The sequence below is a fragment of the Amblyomma americanum genome, chromosome 2, assembly GCF_052857255.1.
Source record: "Amblyomma americanum isolate KBUSLIRL-KWMA chromosome 2, ASM5285725v1, whole genome shotgun sequence".
Taxonomy (NCBI): domain Eukaryota; kingdom Metazoa; phylum Arthropoda; class Arachnida; order Ixodida; family Ixodidae; genus Amblyomma; species Amblyomma americanum.
Window position 1 is genome coordinate 26,661,344 of NC_135498.1, and position 20,932 is coordinate 26,682,275.

Consider the following 20,932-nt stretch of genomic DNA (forward strand, 5'->3'; position numbering starts at 1 on the left):
TCGGAACATCGAGACATCCACCAGATCGGGACACATCATCGCAGGCCGGCATGGGAGAAAGCGACAACGCTACTGACAACTCGGGTAACACATTGGTCACACGATAATTCCAACTATAAGCAAACAAAGTCTGCCCCCCCCCCCCCCCAAAAAAAAAAAGCAACGTTGATAACGCTTAGAAAGGCCGGGAGACAAGTGCACTTGCGACAGGCATCGCGCGCAGCAAGACCAAAGAACAGTAAGCAGCGAATGTGAACGGGGATCGCACTTCTAACGGTCACACACGGCCAGTGTGGGCAAATATCTAAGCATTTAATTAAAACAAGGGAGTAATTACTCGTTCGCCATCCGCCCAAGCGCAGCCGTGCGGTTGCAGAGGAAACCTGTACGGCGTTCATACGTAAAGAAAAATTCGTCCTGGTCCGGGGTTCGAACCCGGGACCACCGCTTATCCGGGGCAGTCGCTCCGCCAACCACTGGCATAACATGTTCACGCTCTGAGTCACTGATCAATTCGCTCCAGCCCTACTATCGGCTAAGCTGTCTTGGTTAGCTTGGACAGTAGATCGACTGCCTGGACAGACGGTGGTCCCGGGTTCGAACCCAGGACAAAGACGGATTTTTCTTCAAATACGAAGTTTTTGTGGCAGCTGCACAGCTTTCTTTTGCAGCCAAATCGCTGCTCTTGGTGGGATGGCTAACTAGTAATTACTCCCTTATGCCAAGCCTACACCGCCTTTGGGGGATCGCCCCAGGAGCATTGGACTAGCAATTGAACTACAGAGTGTGCGCGCGAGTCCGGCCCACGGGTGACGAACGATCGCACTCGACAGGTAATCAATCACTCGTGACAGCACAGGAGCGGGGAAATGCAAACTGCTGCCAAACACGCAAAACAACACACACACGCGCGCACGATAAGCAGAGGCATCACAATCGTTCCTCACGGCTTTTACGCGGCGCGATGGATCCGACCCTGGGCAGACGTGGTAACAGCAGACGCCGGCGGCAGTGCGCGACAATGCAGCGAGCGCAGTACAGCAGAGGCAAGCCGGCCGCTCGGCTCGCCAGAGCCGAAGGACCCTGCCTCCTGTAGAACAACCTTCCGAACAGGGACGTTACACGTCTTGACAACGCGCCGCCAAGTGAACCGCGGCAGCCGAGCATTCAGGGGATGAAGTTTAAAACGAAAGTGTTCTGTACTAGGTAGTTCGTGTAAACACGCGTCGCGCACAGCTCGTGGCACGACCTATTCCGTGGCTCCAGTCGCGAGAAGTATTTTCGAACCGTATACGTTTATGCCTATACAGGCTGCAAAACGCACGGCGCGAGCCACGAGCAGCGAGCAGCAGCAGCAGCAGCAAGAAGTGCCGGTGAACGAACACACCGCAGTTAACAACACAGCTCGCCGGAGGACACGGCGCAGTCACGTGACAGAAGCAGTCGTAGCTGTCACACAGAGGCGAGAGACTCATCCTCTCCCCATTCACGTCCTCGACGAGAATACCGTCGATACTGCGCCTGCTGCAATCGCACGCTCCCGTGCGCCAGGCGTTTATATCCGTAGGAAACCCGAGGAAATCCGTGCATATGCAATTAAATAACGCCCCACTGCACATAGCGCCGGCGATGCAGCATGCAGTAAGGATAAAAATTGAATGCAGACAGCATATCTCCTTTGAAATCAGGCATCCTGCATACAGCTCAAGTACATTTCACGTGTCTCTGGTTTCACTCTTTGTAGAGCCACGTGCGTGAATTTTGAAGTGACGTCGCAATGGGTAACTGGGTGTCGTTTTACAGCTTCGCGGTCCAACCACCTTCCCAGCGAGGATTAGAGCCAAAAGTTTTTTTTTTAGGAAAGGAAATGACGCAGTATCTGTCTCACATCTCGGCGGACACCTGAACCGCACCGTAACGGAAGGTTTGCTTGGTTTGGTTTATGGGAGTTTAGCGTCCCAAAGCGACTCAGGCTATGAGGGACGCCATAGTGAAGGGCTCCGGAGGTTTCGACCACCTGGGGTTCTTTTACGTGCACTGACATCGCACAGCCCACGGGCCTCTAGAATTTCGCCTCCATCGAAATTCGACACCCGCGGCCGGGACGAACCCGCGTCTTTCGGGCCAGCAGCCGAGCGCCATAACCACTCAGCCACCGCGGCGGCGGCGTAACGGAAGGGATAAAGGACATCGTGAAAGAAGAAAGGAAGAAAGAGGTGCCGTAGTGAAGGGTTCCGAATAACTTCGACCGCCCGACCATATTTAACTTAAGTACTGTGAGGCATCTGACATTGCAGGAAGCGCAAATTTAGACGGAAGCCATCTCTAAATTTTTCTCTTCACGCAAGCACACGCGGTGGGATTTACTCGAACCGCCGATTCGGTCCCGTCTCAAAATAGAACGCATTTCGGTTAGACACCACCTCCCGGTAATTCGAAAGCCCACCGCCTGCCTTTAATGACATACGCCCAACAGAATTAGCGCGAAAAGATACACAAGGGCGTGCTTCCACATCTCCAATGCGGTTCCACCTAGCGCAACGGGGAAATCCGTTATTTCGAACTCCACTTAATTCGAACAAACTTTCGGATCGTGCATTTTCGAATACTCGAAAGCCTTAAAGAGCGGACCCAGAGAAGCACGCGATTGGTTTCTATCCCGCCAATCACTGCCCGACGTACGCTACAAAGGCTGCGTCAGACCGGTTTTCGATCACTGTCAAAACATTACTGCCGCCACAGGCCTGGTTCATTGTGCACTAGCGATTCGTGGAAAATGATGAAAGAATGGGCACATGTCAAACGCTGCACATGCTGCTCTGTGCGTTCACGCGCACGGCTGGGTCGTGGTCAGGCGCCGACGATGAACCTTGTTCTGTTTTTGTGAGGAAATCGTTTGGGGGAGCAACAGTCGCAGTGTCGGTGGACACGTCAACCGCGCCTTGAGGTAACGAATGAAGGAAGAAAGAGAAAGAGGTGCCGCAGTGGAGGTCTCCGGAATAATTTCGACCACCTGGAGTTACTAACGTGCACTGACATCGCAAACAGCACACGGACGCCTTTTGAGCTTCGCCTCCTTCGAAACGCGGCAGCCGCAGTCGTGTTCCAACGCGAGTAAGCGAGCTAAGATGCGGAATCATCCAACGCGCAAAAAGTGACGCGAGGAGAAATCCAGCTTACAAAACAAACAAAAGAAAGACAGAAAGGAGGAACAGGTGCCGTCAAAGAGGAGCGTTTGGCGGCCCCTTTAACATCCGCAGAGTGATAAAAAAAATGGGAAGCGTATGCCATGAATAGCTGATCGAACGACAGTATTCCAAATGCAAATACTACTCGGCAGAACGCCTTCTTGCTATGCAGAGACGACGGGCATATGTCAACGCCGAAAGGGGTACACGTGTCCATAAATCTTTGGGACCGGCACGATGAGCGCCCCCGTGACAGTCAACAGCCAACGCGGAAGCGACGTCGAAACGGAGCGATGCGAAGGCGAAACCGCGCTCTCGGCGGGCATTGAAAAAAGAAAATGTGAGCACGCAGTTGGCGTCGCGGCGATCGCAGCAGTGAGCAGTACACGGCCGGAAGTCGCTCACATGGTGTGGCTCGGCGCATTGCGCCACTTGTCGCGTGCACAAGAAACAATCAAGCCGAGACTCAGCCGTCGCTTTGCGCGCTGAAGGCATCCACTTGTGAGCGCGTTAAAAACAAGAGTCAATGAACGTGCCCGGCATGCGGCTTGGTTGAAAGAAACGCTGAAAAGAATTTTTTTTTGCCGGAAACGTCGCAGTATTTGTCGCCGCGCCGTAAGGGAAGGGATAAAGGAGGGAGTGAAAGAAGGAAGAAAGAGGTAACGTAGTGGAGGGCTCCGGAATAATTTTTACCTTGATATATCACAGGAGGAGGAGCTGGAAGAGGAAGGAAGGAAGGAAGGAAGGGAGGAAGGACACGGAGGTAAAACAATTGTAATTGCGGGGTTCAACGTTTCGAAGCGACACATCGGCTATTAGCGGCATTGTAGTGGAGGGCTCCGGATTAAGTTAGACCGCCTGGGGATATTTAACGCGCACTGACATCGCACAGCGAGGAAACAAATGGAGCGACAAAAAAGGGACAACATGAATTACGTGATGAGGAGTACTCTCGTTACTGGCCAAATACAACAAAGATGGAAAGACGTTTTTTTGCTTGCATATCTCGCTGCGTCAACAGCGGAATCACTCCCTCATGCGACTTTGTGCCTAGAGCCACACTTCCTCACTGAGTTAACGTCGTCAGTTTCGCGCGGTAAGTATATGAAATAACACACGCATCGATTGATTGATTGATTGACTGAGGAAGACAATTATTTGCAGTTAAAATGTAGACACGACGGTGAATCAGAAGGCCAGGAGCCCTTCAGCCCCGCGGCTCACGCCACTACCGCCGCCTGATCTGCAGGGCTAGAGCTGCTAATCAGTGCCTCCCACTTCTCCATGGCGAGGGTATCACAGCGTATGGGGTTGATATTTGCGCACATGCTTAAAGAATGTGGGTTAGGTTTTCGGGTTCGTTGCAAAGCTTACACGCATTGGAGTAGCAGTCGGGATAGACGCGCGCGATCTCATTTCTCTACAATTCAAACTGTGGGACTATGTTTCGTCGCCATGTTTTACAGCGATAGCTGTTAGGCGCCCGTCCTTGGCTTGCGCGTTGTAGTCGTCCGCCGTCGGCGGCGTAACCGATGGGTGCGCTAGCACCCACCGGTTGGGCCGGTCAACCTGGGTCGCATAAGCCCACGGGGCGCTCCATTTGCAACAGCCGTCAGCCAGTGCAGGGGTGCATCACTTGACCACTACACCAGCGCGCCAGGAATACATCCCCAAAACTAAACTCCTAAACAGTTGTCGCTGAATCTCGCGCTACACAGTCGTAACCGTCCTGTGAGTTTTTTTTTTAAAATTATTGACACCGTCAAATGCTGGAGGACTCTCAAAACCTCAGTTCACGCTTCCACGAGAGGCTCGCACGACGCGTTAGGTGTGTGAACGAAAAGCGCTCGAAATATTTTTTTAAGCGAGATTTATTGCCTCAGGGCATCAATGATGGGCGAAGGTGTGATGAAAGATGAAATAATGATTAAATTAATGGAAAAAGACAAGCTGATTTTATGAAGTCCAGCGATGGTATGGTCCCTGCGTCAAGGCAATATATGAAGCAGGGTTGCTTGGTGAAAGACCCGCTGCCTTCAGGTGCCATATCCTCGCAGGCTTGAGAGCAGGGCAGTCCCACAGCAAGTGGTGAATGTCGGCTTCAATGTCCTCGCGTTTACATGTCGGACACCCAGGCCGAGGAAAGAAATCTCGGTACTGAGGCCACTTCCGAATGACGGCAGGTGTGAGGGCAACCCCGACCCGGATCCTCCTAAGCGTAACCTCCTCTGCACGGGTAAGACCGCGGGGGAGGGTTACCGCACAAGCAGGGATGAGAGCACGTGTGCGGCGCCGGAGGAGTTCCTTTCTTGATGAAAGGAGGGTAAAGTTGTCCAAATGAAGGAGCCGAGGCAATGATGAGTCTGGAGCCGCGAGGCGGGTCGCTAAATCTGCCTGGCTTTGAGAGGTCAGCAGATCCCGTGAGACCCACTCAATACGTACTGGCTGCGGGATGCGTGCCGCGAGCCGGTGGATGTCCTGGCATATCGTTGGACAGCGGCTAACACGTCGCAGCAACCGGACTACTTGAAGGGCGTCAGTGCGGATGACAACGCGGGCCGCAGGGTGCATAGTTGTGGCGGCCACGGAGCCGAGTGCTTCTTGAACTGCAACGAGCTCAGCACAAAAGGGCGAAGGGAGTTTCGTAAGCTGAAACCAAGAGGTTTGATTCAGGGCAGGTCTGCACAGGCAGTAGATTGCTGTTGTTGCTTCGCAGGCTTAGATGCTTGCGTCTACGTAGATAACAATGGATCCTTCAGGCAGGCAAGCATCTTGTTCCTCAAATTTCTTCGCGCTCAGCTCGCATATGTATACTTTCGAATCACTATGCTAATAACGCGTCCTGGGCATGTCACCGCGACTTCTAACAGGCCTCGCTGTCAAGAGTGGGTCTCGGCATGACCTATAAGGCGCGCAGTAACTTCTCGTCGAACGTATATACCGTCGTGTCCAGCCACACAAGTTTGCGCAACCGCAGTGAAAAGTTTACGAAATTCGCATATCAGCGAAAAATCTTAATTTCACCGTTGTTTTTTGTGACTGCACGCCGCCCGAGAAAGATACGTACAGCCGACTCTCGAAAATGTTCCACCCGGAGGGTGACCGAAGATTTGATCGAATTTCGCGCATTTCGACCTCATGGCGTCGCATCGAATGAGCCGGGAATTCAAATTAAACGACTTCCAATTAATGATTTCACGCTGTATATGCAGCCTAATTACGAGTGCGCGAATCGCACAGCGCGCCGTTAAACCTCAAGCGACGTGCAATGCGCGCAAAAGAAATTAACTTTCCTCGGCAAAGTCAGGTTTCGTAAACGTACGAAGACGAGTACTTGTATACGTATACGGCCAGGAGCCGCAAAGGCATTGCCGACCTGTTGACAGTGGCTGACCAACTGCTCATGGCGACTGCGCTCCACACGGAGGTGGCGTTAGCTGTCAAGATAGCCTTATGCAGCTTACTTGATTGCACAATTGGAATGACGGGAGCGAGGGTTTGGCTATAGCCGGGAACACATGCCACTTATACTTAACGCACTGCGCGCAACCTTTATAGCGTACCCAAGACTCGCTCTTTCAGGGCCTACATGCAGGATGCCTGAACTTGTCTGCAGTACGAGCTAGGGAGATGTAACCGCCGCAACTACCTCGGCGATAGCAGTGGAGTAGGATGCCTGAACTTGTCTGCAGTACGAGCTAGGGAGATGTAACCGCCGCAACTACCTCGGCGATAGCAGTGGAGTGGTGTCGTTTCGGCCAATTATCAAGGGCGAGAAGGAATAAAATAGAAGATAAAAGAAATGAAACTGGAATAGAATCAAAATTCAGGTCCTGAACGAGAGCCGTGCACAGGTAACGAATGCTCGAATACACGAAAGGTCAGTCGCAATAAAGAAAAGAAAAGGGGTGGGGGGGGGGCGCAGTAAATGAAAGGTCCACTTGTCTCCACACTTGCCATCCATGGCTGCTTGCTTGGAGCCATGACGAACAGTCGAATACAAGAACCTTTCCGCTGCACGATGCACTCCGTGTCTCGCCTGACACTATGCTGCACCTCAGAGACGACCCCCCCCCCCCCCCCTCAACCAATAACATCGACCCGTAGTCGTGACGTCTTGCAGTAGGTCGACGCCATTGGCTTCAGGGACTTTTTCGCGGTGCGTTTGCCGTTACGTCGATGAATACCCGACTGAGTACAGATCACGTTGCCTTATCACGTCGTGAGCAGCGCGCCCCGTGATCGGTGGGATGCGCTGAATACGACTACGCTTTGAAACTGTCACGTACAGCGTCCCGTGACAGTTCACACTTTTTTTGACCTGCCGTCTCCCGAGCTCAGTGCCACCCCGAGCCAACAGAAATTAGCCGTATAGCCCAAGCAGCACATCTTTCACGACGCCAAGTTTTCACGACGCCGGAGCGGCGCAAACACGCGAGATATCAGCAGGCGCACATGTAGTATGTTCGCAGCAGCAAGCTTGATAAAAGCGTCCCGCTCCTCCGCCTCCTGCTCTACTGCGCCGAACTGGGAAGACCAGAAAGATTACACGTCATGCGGGGTTTAATGGACGTTTTCAGCGTACCAAAGACGTACTACCGGAGACGTATACCGGTTTACCGGACCCCTCTCGCGCATGCTCAGAGACATTGTTGGCGTGAGGGGGAGCCACTGCGCATGCGCAGCCGGCGTACGGTAAACCGGCATACGTCTCCGGTAGTACGTCTTCGGTACGCTAAAAACGTTTAATGCACCCAAGTATAGCATGCGGACTGTGAGAGCCAGACGCCGCAGTGAAAGACCGCCGGGTTAGTTTCGACCAGCCGCACTCCAAACACGAATACGCCTATACGGCAGCAAAAACGGAGTGAGATGTGGATAGCTTACTCCCTTCTTACTCCTTTCTGTTTAGAGTGTAGGGTGCTTTTACCGTGCAGTGACATTCGCTCGGCAGGCGGGCGTCTTGTAACATACGTAGTCAAGGGTTCGATGAAAATTGGTCTGGTGAAACAAAGATTTAGTCCCCGACTACGTCAAACAATGATTAAAGACTTTTCGGAGCCCGTACGGGTTTCCATGACCACCAGATAGGTTTGGTTTATGAGGTTTTTAACGTCCCAAAGCGACTCAGGCTATGAGGGACGCCGTATAGTGAAGGGCTCCGGAAATTTCGACCACCTGGGGCTCTTTAACCTGCACTGACATCGCACAGTACACGGGCCTCTGGAATTTCGCCTCTATCGAAATTCGACCGCCGCGGTCGGGATCGAACCCGCGTCTTTCGGACCAGCAGCCGAACGCCGTAACCACTCAGCCACCGCGGCGGCTGACCACAAAATATTTTCAATCACATGCAGACCAAGTCAAACAACGATGAAATACGATCAAGAACCAGTGTACGGGCTCCGAAACGTATAATACGTCGTCTTTCATGGAAATGCGTCAGCCGCGGCTCGGGATTCGATCCCGCGACCTCGCGCTCAGTAGCCGAGCGCCGCAGCCACTGACCTACACCGCGGCGGGTCACACACGGAGGAAGAAAGGACGGAGGAAGACAGAGCCTCGAAAAGCTATAGAGGTACTTGCTTCGGCCACTGCGATCTGCGCACATTCACGCCGCAATAAACAACACTCCACGTACAGCACCTCAACAATAGCATTAAAACTTGACTGACAAGAGGAATTTAATGACATTTTTTTCGCGCACTTGCGGCAGCGATACAAGACAGACGGTAACAATGCTATCGCCAGGAAGGAGGCCAGAGGAGAGGGAAACAGGTCGTCCACAATGAGGCACGAAAAATACCGATCGGTGTCGGCAAAAGACAGCGGCAGCGGTAAAAAATATCCACGACGAAAAAACAATGCGTGGATACGATGCCAAGGTCGGGCCTCCAATTCCCCATCACAACAACGACGCTATCTCTGCGCAGATAGCTGAAAGTGTCGAGCGGCTGGAGAGGCCGCAGTATCGCCCTGCCGACAGGACTACCGGTGATATATATATATTTTTTTCGTGTAGAGTTCATAGGTCTTGAACACAGCGACAGCAGGTTTATATAATCAGCTTCACGTACTCCTGCTTGCATGGGAAAAGCAAGCTCACGATAAGAGTGCGAAAAACGTGAATGTACATTCAAGAGAGAGGAAATTTGCCACGTTTACGTGAACAATGTTTACGCCTGGTTATGACTGTATAATGCGAACCTCAGCTCCAGCTGTAAGTTTCGCGCAGACATAATTGACAACACAGGTGTGACAACTCGTAGCTGCTTTACAGTCATGGCGTTGTAGTCGGTAAAATGCGTTGCAAGGTGTGAAATGACTTGCACAGTGTCTGTCTTGAAAAACGCAAGCAGCACCGAAGACCTTCCTAGCAGCACTAAGTGAAACGTTCTTACCTACCCACTCACCCTCAGAGGAATGCAGTTTCCTTGACGCGACGAGTACGCCAACTACGTATATTTTTTTCTTTTCCTTGGGAGCAGGGGTGATAAGGCGAGATCGAACACTTTACCAATATATCGCTAACAGGGATTACTCTATTAGAGAAATTCATTGGTGAAATGTTCTCGCCTTCAAGTCTAAGTGAAACTGCCTCGCCAGGGTGAGCAGTAAGCCAAAATTTCGTTCATACGCAGAATATACCACCTGCCTTGCGGAACAGGGGTAGTCTGGAGCAGGTTGTCTTTTCAGAGCATGTGCACATTTCGAAGCACGCACTTTCAGGAGCATGCAGACCTTCATGAGCATGCGGACCTTCAGGAGCATGCCGACTTTCAGGAGCATGCGGACCTTTTCCTCCATAAAAACGCCAAGGCGCCCGTGTGCTGTGCGATGTCAGCGCACGTTAAAGATCCCCAGGTGGTCGAAATTATTCCGGAGCCCTCCACTACGGCACCTCTCTCTTCCTTTCTTCTTTCACTCCCTCCTTTATCCCTTCCCTTACGGCGCGGTTCAGGTGCCCAACGATATATGAGACAGATACTGCGCCATTTCCTTTCCCACAAAACCAATTATTATTATTATTCAGGAGCATGCGGACCTTCAGGAGCATGCCGACATTCAGGAGCATGCCGACATTCAGGAGCACGCGGACCTTCAGGAGCACGCGGACCTTCAGGAGCACGCGGACCTTCAGGAGCACGCGGACCTTCAGGAGCACGCGGACTTTCAGGAGCACGCGGACCTTCAGGAGCACGCGGACTTTCAGGAGCACGCAGACTTTCAGGAGCACGCGGACTTTCAGGAGCACGCGGACTTTCAGGAGCACGCAGACTTTCAGGAGCACACGGACTTTCAGGAGCACACGGACTTTCAGGAGCACGCGGATTTTCAGGAGCGTGCGGACTTTCAGGAGCGTGCGGCCTTTCAGAAGCACGCGGACTTTCAGGAGCATGCAGACTTTCAGGAGCATGCGGATTCAAGAGTAGGCGCTCTTGCGTATGGAACAGAGGGGGGGGGGGGGGGGGGAGGCGAGGGCCTCCCGACACAGCTCTCGCCGAGGTCCGAAAATGGGCGACAAGTCCGGGTAATTTTTCTTCCACTCCAGCTTCCTGTCCCGGCTCCTTGCAGAGTGATGTCCAAGAGGGAAGCTAAAGGGAACGAATGAACAACGACGAAATTCCTGCGTGACGGCAGCGGCTACCAAGGCCGACGCGTGTGCACGGTTGATTGCCGACGCAGGCAACAAAACAAAGCAGGCTCTTTTAAAGACGCTCCGCGCGCGTGCCTTCGTATATGCACGAGTGGCCATTCAACCTTGCTTTGACTCCCTTCCCCGTTGCCAGCAGAGCCGCGCTCCCGACAGCGACTGCAAGTGCGCCCCGCGTTCCAGAGCGCAGCAATTAGAGCACAATTACCTCCGGTGCAAGCAAGCGCGGACGACTGGCTCCGGTGCAGGAATTCCGGCGAGAGACGCTCGCAATATGCTTGGAATGGACGCACGGTAACGCTGTTTCCCCCAGTCCAGTGAAGCGGCGTAGCATGTGAAGATCTATAAATAGAGTTGTCCACTGTTCACAGGCGGCCCGGCAGTCTTGCCAGTCTATCACGGATGAAGAACATCTTGTTCTTCCACCATGGTCTCTCTCTCTGCGGTGAAGCTCTGTCCAAATTCAGGAGCGCCGCACAGGAATTCTTCCACGATAAAAAGTAGCCCGTTGTTAGAGCTTTCCTTGTTACTTAAGCAAGAAGCTAATCAGAAGGAAAAAATGATAAGATTTAGAATTCTGAAACCTGCTTCGTTTAATAAAGTCAAACACTTAAAATGCTAACTGCGTTTACTGTTGTGACTTGCTAGCGGAGTAACACAGGGCGCCTCGTACCGTGGCCCAGTGTTAATAGCTGTTTTCTTAAGTTGTATCCTACTACAGTAGTTTGTAGATGGCGAAAAGCCGAGCGGATTTCTGTACAGTATAGCCCTTATGGCTTCAGTTATTTCCCCCGACGTCTTTCGTTTGCAGTATTCCGTCAATTCACACAGCGCTTCACGCCAGATTTCCTGGTTTCTTTCATTTTTATTTCCTGCTCACGCTAAAGCGTTCCCAGAACAGCCCAGCATTTGCAGAACGAATGAGATATACGAAGGGCTGTGAAACTTATACGAATTCGCCAGAAAAGGTAAGTATAGCACGGCGTACAGTTTCGTGCCTACATACGAATAGAACAATAATCTGTCACATGGGCCGCGTGCGTAATTTTTTTTTTGCGTGATCGAAATCTTACTACACACCTCGCGGTTCAAGCGAGAATTCGGTTCTTACACGGACGTTTAAAATGCTTTCAGACCAAACGTAATTCGACTAGGATGCCAGTCTGTTGTTGACACACGAGGTTTTTTCAACACAATTCGGCTGAAATTACACTGGACTCGTAGCAGCTGCATCAAAGCATCTTCGTCTCGTCTTTTTGAGCTGTATTTCTTCTAAGATACTCGTAGGAACACCGAAAATAGATTCTCTAGACGTTCAAGAGCTTTCAAGACGCGAACGTGTGCACCCCCGTGAGCGGAATCTAGACCACGTCCATTGCGGAACGAAAATTTAAAAGTATAAATACGTGCTCCAAGATATTGCAGCGCAGTGCATTACATACAATAGCCTGATCTTTCTATTTACTGTGGCCAATGTTGTTGCACAAACATGGCTGCCCTGATGGTCATGCAGTTCCTGCTTTTGTGCCCGCTTACTTTAGTGTTGACCTACAGATATTAGCAGTGAGCCTCAAAGCAAATTCAAAGGCTTCATCGGCGCCGCCACCCCAATTTATAGGCGCGAGACAACCGAGTTGACAGACAAAACACGCGAACGGAAAACAACGCGAACACACAGTGACGAAAAAAAAACAAGCTGTCAAACAAACAAAAAAAGAAAGTCGCGTTGCTCGCAGCAACGTTTGAATGGAGAAAGCAGCGCCCTATTGAGTGTCACTGTCTCGTTGCGCTGCTTTTTCAAAAAAAAAAAAATCTTACGCCGCTATATGAATTACCAACTAGTCATTCTTTATAGCTCGCAGCAAAATTTCCTTGGACTCACATCTTGAAAGATAATTTATGGGGTTTTAACGTCCCAAAGTGACTAAAGCTATGAGGGACGCCGTAGTGAGGGGATCCGGAAGTTTGGACCACCTGGGGTACTTTAACGTGCACTGACACCGCACAGCACACGGGCCTCTAGAATATCGCCTCGATCGAAATTTGACTGCCGCGGGCGGGGTCGAACCCGCGCCTTTCAGGTCAGCAGCCGAGCGCCATAACAACTGAGCCACTGCAGTGGCTCGCGCATCTTGAAAGAAAGGCAAGAATTATGACTGAAGGCGAAATAATGCCCGTAACAACCTAGCGACACTCCTAGCAGAGTCAAGTTACACGAATCGAAGGTTCAGCTAAAGTTCTCAGAAGAAAATCGGACGGCACAAGCGGCGTCGCCGAGTACGTTGCCGCGGAGCAACGCGGAACTCGGTTGAGCCTTAGTGCTATATATATTCCGAGCCTCAAATGTCACTTGGCTCGTACGTCGAGAGTCAGCGCGTGTCCATGTAATAGTGGCATACATTTTTTGCTTTCCAGGCACTTAGCCAAGAAGGCAGGAGTACAGGCCATCAAACCGCTCCATTAGATCCGTCATGAAACCCGGTGAAACGACAGAACTCCGCCCCGTATGCCACCAGCGCACGTAATACATCCGGTCAGTCCGTATACTGCCACCACAACTTACTTTGTGCTGACGTTTTGAGACAAGCTTAGCTATATGGAGTGTCCCATTACCCCGCATGCTTGGTTTGACACACAAAAATCCACTCAAGCAATTCTTCCCAAAATGCTGCAAGTTGTGTTGTGTGCAGCTAGACAGCGAGTTTCAACGGAACAGAGAACGAGAGACAGCTCAACAATAGACCACTCTAACCAGAAATACACACTCTAAGCACAAAGGACCCGCCGCGGTGGCTCAGTGGTTAGGGCGCTCGGCTAATAATCCGGAGTTCTCGGGTTCGAACTCGACCGTGGCGGCTGCGTTTTTATGGAGGCAAAACGCCAAGGCGCCCATGTGCTGTGCGATGTCAAAGATCCCCAGGTGGTCGAAATTATTCCGAAGTCCTCCACTACGGCACCTCTATTCTTTATCCCGTCCCTTACGGCGCGGTTCAGGTGTCCGCCGATATATGAGACAGATACTGCGCCATTTCCTTTCCCCAAAAACCAATTAAATTAAAGCACAAAGGAGTAAAAAGTAGGACTCACTTTTTACCCCCCCCCCCCCCCCCCCCCCTCCATATAGGCGCATTCCTGTTTAGAGTGTAGAACAGAGAATGGAGGAAATAGCTGCGAAGAGGCGTCGTTGCGCCCAGGAATATCAGTTCGTCGTAACTCCTGCACGCTTGAATGGGTTTGCGACGTTCTGAACAACACAGTCGCGCGCGGTATGACAAAAACAGTTTTAGCATTCGCGATTACTCCCCAAATTCGTGTTACCAGCACAGATTTTCACTGTTTTCTAAGTAGTTTTCCTCTTCGCGTATACTATTCGAAACCCGTTCTCAGATTTAGTGCAGAAATAAGAAAATCCGCAGTGTTGTCAAAAATGTGTTCCCTCTGCTCACGACTGTGCTTTGCAATCAAGACAGCGACAGAGATCTCAGGCGTTGACGTGAGGCATCGTGACGAGTGTGCCCAGAGCGCCGAAACTGTCACAGACGAGCGGGCACCCAGAGGCCGCGCCTCTTGCTTAATACGCAGGTACGCAGTTATAATCGCGCGAGGAAGCGACCACGGCCAGGGTAAACGCTTCGTACGCACAACGCCCAATAGCGGTGCTATGGCAACGGTTAAAGGCTATATTAAAGATTTCAATAAGCATTCTCCCTCCTACCCGAACACACCACCGACACGACGCTTGCCACACACTGAACTGACACAGGAATTAAAAATCGCAATACGCATTTTTCACACAGCCGCCCTGCGTATGCACGCCTCTCCTCAAGATCCACTGATCGACAACGGCCAGCTTCTACTGCGCATGCGCAGCTGATTTTAGCGACAGGCGCCGGCGACAGATGGCGCCAGCTGTCAAGCACATACTGCGCCACGTGGAATCGGATCGCTCTTGCGTCTCCCGCATGCTTTTGCGTTCGACCAGTTTTCGCCCACTCCTCAGAGGGCGCCGCACCTTGCGAAAAAGATGGATTCCAGCCGCGTCACAGGTAGTCGTCAACTAGGTACGAATAGTGGACTATAGCGGGCCGAGTCTTCGCCAAAGCGAGATCTCTCGACGTCGCGCTGCCCTGTGACGTAGCAAGACGACACCGCGAGGCAGACAGGCCGGCGAGGAGATCGCACCACATTTGACACCAGTGTGGAAAAAAAAAGAACACGTCGGAGAGGTTCACCGCCTACGCGTGTGACATCCGCAGAGCTCGCCGAAAGCTGCAACATAATATACGTGGCAGACACGGGGCTGCAATTACGAAAGCCAGCGTCGGCGAGGCACCTAAACTGATGGCGCAACTTAATGCGCCCGTCCAACGCCACATGTTCGCCCGCATGCGCATGGGTAACCATTTCCTCTCCCCTCTTTTTCTTCGCTACAAGCGAATTCTGGACAGGGTACTACAATGCTTTGCAGACAGGGAGCTCCCAGTTCTAGGTGCACTGTACACAGGCACTTCAAACACTACGTTACGCAAGTGACGCGCCGTGCTAAAGGCCGAGAAGCCCCGCTGCTCAACAGGAGACAGAACTAACGGCCGCGAGAGCTAATCGCGTGCGCGGTTAACGAGGCAAGATTACGTACGCATCTCGTTAGCAATAGGGGTGTGAAGGCCGAAGCACGCAGTGGCTAACAAGGCACAACCACGAGGTTTCTTAACCACAGCCCCGAGACGGACGAAGAAAAACGCGGAGATAACGAGTGGTTAAAAAATAAAATGCGCACTATACATATAACAAAAGACATGGACGCTATGCAGAGAAGATAACGTCGAGACAAGGACGAGTGCTAGAGGAAAGTCAAGCTAAAATACCGTGTACTGTGCGATGTCGGTGCACGTTAAACAATCCCGGGTGGTCGAAATTTCCGGAGCCCTTCACTATGGCGTCCTTCATAGCAGAGTTGCTTTGGGACCTTAAAACCCCATAAACCAAACTAAACCATCCAGCTAAAATAGTAGCATTTCTGAGACGCTTCCATAGACAGTGTTGCAAGCAACATATCTTCGAGATGGGGGAAAGAAAGACGAACAGGACGGTCATAGTGATGAGAAAAAGCTGCAATACTAGTTGGATTTACCGTCGACGGATACTTTGATGCTTTTACTCCAACGAATGCTTTGACTGGGTGGGTGGAGGCAGGGTGGGGAAGTGGCTGATGGATGGCGTTTTTGGAGGGCAGATGGCTTTATTTGTTCCCCTGCTAACAGGTGGCTTTGTGGACGGTGGAGGTAGGTGGGTTTGTGGTGGGTGACGCTTCTGGAGGGTAGAGTTGGGTGGGTGGGCGGGTAAAGGTAGAGCGGGGAGGTGGATGATGGCTGGTGCTTCTGAAGGGTGGAGGTTCATTCACCGAGGCTTCACACAGATAACGCTGGCATTTTTGTCAAGTGCCACTGTTACTGCTATCGCAGTAAAAATAACACTAGTCAAACATCACTGAAGTGACTAAACTGCCTCGATCCTTCTGAGAAAGCAAGCCCACCTCAGGCAATACAACTCGGAGATAGAGGGAAATAACTTTACTGCGGCGCAGCGCCAAGCGTCGATGATATCCTGCTCCGTGGTCACCAAAGCCAACTCAGATGCTTCTAACCACAACCTTTCAATCACGCACGCTCATTACCTCTCTCCCATTTTTCAGAGATACCAAACTCCGAAGATTCAGCCCGAACCTCCGTCCACATTACTCCGCACACGAGGGCAGGAAAAGACCACGTCGCAAGCAAAACGAAGAGAGAAATGAACAACGCACTAGTGTTTACGCGATAGAGCTTAAGCTGCGTCGCTGGAGGCTAATGCAATGTAGCCTTGCAACACAGCCGCTCGGCCAATTCCTCAGCTGGAGCAGCACGCGAGGACAGAGGCTAAATAAAAGCGACCCCCACACGGAAGTGCGCGAGTCGCAAGCCGCAATCGCCGAAAGGCCGGCACAGTTCCGGTGCATGTATTCTGGCTATATACATCCCATTTGGACGCTGCCGATAATATGCGGCACATTCGCTGTGGCGACCGACCGCGCATACAAACCAACCATAACTGCCGCGAAATCGCAACTGTCTGCGCTGTAATCACCGGCTGGCAGTGCTTTGACGATGCACTGATGCTCACCCTATAGGATATTCTACCATGCGAGGTTACGCCACCGCGGGATGCTATGCTGCTGCGTGCGTGCGCGGGCCCACCTCTCAGTCGACATCGGCGGTGCGCCGCCAGTACTACGGCGGACACACAGCTGATATGATTCACACATTTTGGGACTGCTCTCATAGATTCAAACCACCCTGTTTCGTGGCCGATCTAGTTTACACCACCGCCCTCCCCCGCTTTGTCGCGGGTACCATCGGGGAGTTAAAAAAAAAACTTGGAAGACCTTAACCTACTCTTGAGAGTACAACGCGACAACATCAGAGATCCCGCCTGCGCAAGTACTCCACTTTCATAGATTCAACGATAGCGGTGAGTCTCATACCACTACTAGCGCAGTGATGCAGCGGTTAAGCGATGACGTCACTACCCCGGCAGGCACATCGTGGGTGAAAAATTTCCCGTGAGGAGTCTTCCGAAAGGTTAGTTCTGCGTTCTCAGCTGCCGATGTTCGGTTTGGAGCTCCGAAACTTCCTGGCTCCTCCCACTGCATGAAGATAGATTTACGGAGTCCCTGCATCTTTCTAGACTTCATAACAGCGTACTTGTTACGTGTAATTAAATACCCCCCCCCCCCCCCCTATCTTCGCTGTGCGAAAAAACTATGTCAGTATTTTCTCGAAAAACAAAACTCATCTCGTTGTCATTCCTTCCAGACGCCTTCCGCGAGACTGCGTCGACAAAACTGTCTACGCTTGCTTTCCACTGCAGCCTGTGAAACGTGTAGTCGCCGTCGTCGTCAAATGCAACCGCCAGCGATGGCAGGCATCCTAAATCAATTGGCAGCGTACACTGCAGCTTCAATAGCTCCCAGCTCGAGCGTGTACATAATGATCTGCTTCGAGAGTTCTCGATCACGTATACCGGGTATCGTGTGTATATTTATGCGGTCGCCGGTTCCCGCCACCATATGTGCGTGCGTATATCCGACGAGACGGAAGGAGGCGGTGGCCTTTGCAGCCAAGGACGCGTCTGTGTCGCGAGGACAGCGCCTTGGGCGGCCGAGCAAAAACGCCAGTGGCGCGCGCAAATCACTAAACCCTGGCATCGCACGCGCGTGTACTCATTACCCGCGCGCGCGCCAAGCTGAGACCCCGTCCGCGCTCACCACGACGGGGCCGAGCCGAACGGACGGAGAACGCCCCGTTGCCTGGCCAGCTGAGATTGCACTCGAAGCGGCAGCGGGTATCGGACAAGGTGTCAAAGAAATGAAGAACGCCGGAGAAAGTCTGGCACCGAGTTCTATTGCTCGATACACATGTAAACACAGCTCCATGTCTGTGTTGCAAGGCCGAAGGTGGCTTAATTGCATCGATAGAATGCCAGCTTCCAGCCACAAAAGGACAACTTTTACTGAAGACAAAGTTCTTGCAAGGTGGAAAAGAGCAATAACTAAATTACAGGCATCGCCGCCACAGGCCAGTCTCGCAAGTACAAGCGTGATGACGAAATAGGTGAAAAAGAAACCACAGACCTCCGAGGCTGACAAACGTGCATGAAGGTTACGTGTTTGATCGATTTTGAAGTATATTGAGAGGACAGAGTGGTAGGGCTAAAAAACAGGGACGAAAGGATAAAAGAAGACAACACAAGCGCTAGCGTTGTCTTTTATCCTTTCGTCCCTGTTTTCAGCGTGTCCTCGCGTTCTAAACACCAACTAGCCCAGCTTTCCGTCTTAAACTGAAGTCTATAAGTTTTTGTTTCGAAACCGCCACTGCCCTTTAATCACACTAGGAAGACGAAAAAAAAAGGACAACCTGAATGTTGGAAGCCAAAGGAAACCTACACATGGCAGCGCAAGAGGCGGCCAACAGTTTCGGTTCGTTTTCGGGTGCTTCGCGGCTATGCTTTTAACGCGCCTCAATTTACTTTCAAAGCGGAGCAGCAGGGCAATTCCAGATACCCCCTCTAAATGTTCATCGGACGATGTTCATGCAGCGCCACGCACCTGCAACGAGGAATACCACCTGTGGATACGGCTAATGTTGCGCAAGCCTGCACAAGTGTACCAGGCCTCCACGTTAGCAAACACACCGCTCGGCATGTCGCTGGGCTGCGTAAACCTGAGTAGGACAGACAGGCTGTCGGGCACTTGGTTGGTGTAGCGTCACTTTCAGCAGCGCGAGTACAGCGCACAAAAAGAGACGAAGACAAACGAGCCCTGAACTTCAACTTTAATTCCGAGCATTGCCAAACCAGTTCGGAGAAAAGTGTTTGCACACTTACATCGCACAAAACATCCCCGTATCCAATTGCAGGGCCGATGAAACGATTTTGAAGCTGGCAATAAAATGCGTGCATTACATAAATACTATTCAGTCTTGTTGCCGCGTACGAATCCTCAAAAGCAAAACAAAGATCAACAAACTGTTTTTTTAGTTACCCATTCCCGTTGCTCGCGGCGGCGCCTGCTGCCGGTTTCTCGCTCGGAACGTGTCTTACGACGTCGTATCGCTCGCGTGACGCCGGGAGTGAGGGGGGCTGTCATTGGCTCACCAGAAAACGTCAAACCTTGAACTGGGCATGCGTAGTAGCTTCTAGCGGCTTGTTTACAACTATATAGTTTCTCAATATTAACCAGAGGGAAAGCCGGTGGCGCGGCACTCCATCCACATGTAAGAGGCAGGAATGCCGGCAAAATGAGGTTTCATACGCTCGGCTACTGATCCGGAGTTCCCGGGTTCGAACCCGACCGCGGCGGCTGCCTTTCGATGGAGGCAAAGCGCTAAGGCGCCCGTGTGCTGGTGATGTCAGTGCCCGTTAAATATCCCCACGTGGTCGAAATTATTCTGGAGCCCTCCACTACGGCACCTCTCTCTTCCTTTGTTCTTTTACTCCTTCCTTTATCCGGGTTCGAACCCGACCGCGGCGGCTGCGTTTTTATGGAGGAAAAACGCTAAGGCGCCCGTGTGCTGTGCGATGTCAGTGCACGTTAAAGATCCCCAGGTGGTCGAAATTATTCCGGAGCCCTCCACTGCGGCACCTCTTCTTTCCTTTCTGCTTTCACTCCCTCCTTTATCCCTTCCCTTACGGCGCGGTTCAGGTGTCCAACGATATATGAGACAGATACTGCGCCATTTCCTTTCCCCAAAAAACCCATTATTATTATTGGCAGACGAAACAGGCGCATGGCCTCCGCGATCAAGCGCGCCGTTGCGCTGACGGAACTGATCGCGGAGGCCACGAAACAGGTATACGCAGGTTCAGCGAGGTACAACGGCGCGTCGCCGTGGCGTGGGAGAGAGAGAGCGTGACAACGTGCAATACGCAGCCGAGGCGGGTGACGTATTTGTGAAGGGAACCCTGAAGCCTGAAGTTTCAATTTTGCTTTTCCTGTCTCGCAGCGATGTATAAGTTCAGAGAAAACGAAGAGTTAAGATGCATGAAAAATTTTTGCCGCCGGATTTACGAGAGATTAAATAAGTATCTATCAATGTTTTTTCTACCCTCGGTGCAAACCGTAACGTCACTAAGCTTTGCGAGCACCTGTTTGTCTTTTTTAACGCGACAGCGCTAAGGAGCTCGTGTCGCAGAAAAGCCGGTGTCGTCGGCGTCGGCCGTGAGCGAAACATCCCTCCTCCTCCTCCTCGCAATGTACGCCAATGCCCCAACAGATAGCGCGCGAGGGAAGTGCAAGGAAAGGAAGGAACGCCTGTCATATATTTCGATGGACAACCCCGGCCGCGCTGCAAGGGAAGGAAAATGAAATGAAAATTGGTTTTAAGGAAAGGAAGGGAGGCCTTTCTCACATATCTCTGTGGACACCCGAACCGCGCCGTGAGGAAAGAAAAATGACATGAAAATTGATTTTAAGGAAAGGAAGTGACGTGTCTGACGTATCTCTCGCTCGTTCGCAGTGGGGCAGTGCGGGCACGCAGGAATCACGCGCTGAGCG

General features: G+C 51.8%; 1 protein-coding gene across 2 annotated transcripts in view; it reads right to left on the reverse strand.

Annotated features, from left to right (window-relative positions):
* anne (polyamine-transporting ATPase anne boleyn) overlaps positions 1 to 20,932 on the reverse strand; it is a 138,300-nt gene that overhangs the window by 57,821 nt on the left and 59,547 nt on the right. The window lies entirely within an intron of this gene.